We start from the raw sequence: 2,024 nt of genomic DNA, 5'->3' as shown, positions 1-2,024 counted from the left end.
GCCCGACGAGGGGGATCCGGATAGGGAATTATGAGCTCAGTATCGCTACAGAAGCCGGATGCACCGCTATGTATTAGCCCACTAGTCCATACAACACAGAGTCACGAATCGCTGAACCCGGAACCTCCTATTGACCTGCTCATCTGTACGTTCGTGCATGACAAGCCGTGCTTGCCCACCATCCCTCAAAGAGCTTCAAGCGTGGGTCAGCCCCGGGGGCGAATGGGTACGAGTGATTGACGGACTGGCAGCTCGCGCTGACCACCCCTGCCTGTTTTTGGTCATCCGTTGTTTGCGCAGGCAAAGCGCGCAGGATGGAGAGTGGGCAAATCGCCCGTCTCTGTTGGGATAGCTGACATCTGTGCCTTAACCGCGGAGCAAAAAAAGAGAAAGCAAGCCAGCAGCCAACCGAAAATTTGAGATGTCGCCAGTTTGGGAGAGAACGTCAAATTCCACACAAGCCGCCGCGAGGCCTGCATCTTTTGGTTTGGACGGATAGGGATGGGTGCTGCAGGCTGGGTAGCAGCCCCCCTGTTGGAAAGGTCCCCACCGGCGCCGGGATGTGCTCGCCGAGCGGTGGCGAAAGCTCGACATAACTTCATTTCTTGGAGCACACAACAAATTCACGAACCATTGCGAGAAGGAACAGGCAAAATGGGCTTTCGAACCGATGTGTGGCGTGTGGGTCGCCAACAACAAAGGCTAGATGTGGCGATAACTGTAGCCGACGACGAGGCAAGACGAACACGCGCCCTCGACAACAACACACAAACTGGGTCTCCGTACCAGCTGCTCTCCATCATTATCTTGGGTTTTATTCGAGACTGTCCTATTCGATTGCCTACACACTGAGTGTATTGCCCTTTTTTATTTCTTTTCTGCTATGTTTCGTGCGCTCGCAAGGGCTGGCTTGTAGCAGAAAAAGAAAATCCCACCCAACCGGAGCATTCCAACCCTGCGGCCTGCTTCCAAACCCAAACGACCAGAACAAAGTGTGTGGCGAATGTGCCGATCAACTCGATGCAGAATGCCTCGCAAGCATGTGATACCTGCAGCTTAGTAGTGCAGTAGTCCTTCCGGTCGACGTCGATTGCTAGCCAACCAAACGACTTGCCTTGTGATGGTCGTCCAGCACGCCTAAGTCGCCCTCGAATCGCCCACTCAGCGATTAGGGTCCGTTTATGGAGCGAAGATGGGAAAACACCATACCACCTTTTTATATTGTGCAACCTCCCATGGAATCAAGTCGGCCTCCAGGTCATTATGACCTGCGTGTCGTTCGCTTTTGATTAACGAATATCATTTGCGGGTGGAAAGGTCAGCCCAGATGGTAATGATAGCATTGGCTGTTAGCCTGGCGAGCTCTCCCGATGCGATGCGTGAATCGATTACGTCAGTGGCGTTTTATTACGTAAATCAGGCTATTCGCGCCCCAGGTGGAAGGTGTGTGCGGCTGCAGCCCCAGGAGATCATATGATTTGCTGCTCGCTCCCTTAGATCAGCTTCCGGACAGTTGTATTCAAAGTAGCGGAATGAAACCTTTTGACATGTGACAATACCGATAACCTAACGAGAGGCCAGAACGATATCTGTGATGTTGACGGCACTTGGGCGTCATCACCCGTATCGCAGCCCAACGGTCCCCTCCATCACGGAGCGTCGGGATCGAGAGCGCATGAACCCCTTCGCGTCCTGTGCACAAGCAGGGCCCTCATCCCGTCCGCCCCGCCCGTCTTTCTGGATCCTCAAGCCTCCCATCTCCAGACCTTTTGAGACCAAAAGAGATTACTATCAAAGTTGGAAACCCTTCCAAGCCCTCTAGTACCAGACAAACTCTGGCCATGCCGAAAAGAAGGAAATAAAAAATAATTCCGAGGAAAAGTGGTCACTTTACCCGGAATTGCATAACGATATAACCCGTCGCTTTCGAGATGTTGGCCTCTTTTTTCACCTTCCTTAATAATCTCAGTGCAGCACCCACTGAGGAGCGGGATTAGCAACATCATGGGCAGATTCGAATGCCA

The sequence above is a fragment of the Gaeumannomyces tritici genome (assembly GCF_000145635.1).
Source record: "Gaeumannomyces tritici R3-111a-1 unplaced genomic scaffold supercont2.11, whole genome shotgun sequence".
Classification (NCBI taxonomy): Eukaryota; Fungi; Ascomycota; class Sordariomycetes; order Magnaporthales; family Magnaporthaceae; genus Gaeumannomyces; species Gaeumannomyces tritici.
Note: the sequence above shows the minus strand (reverse complement) of the source record.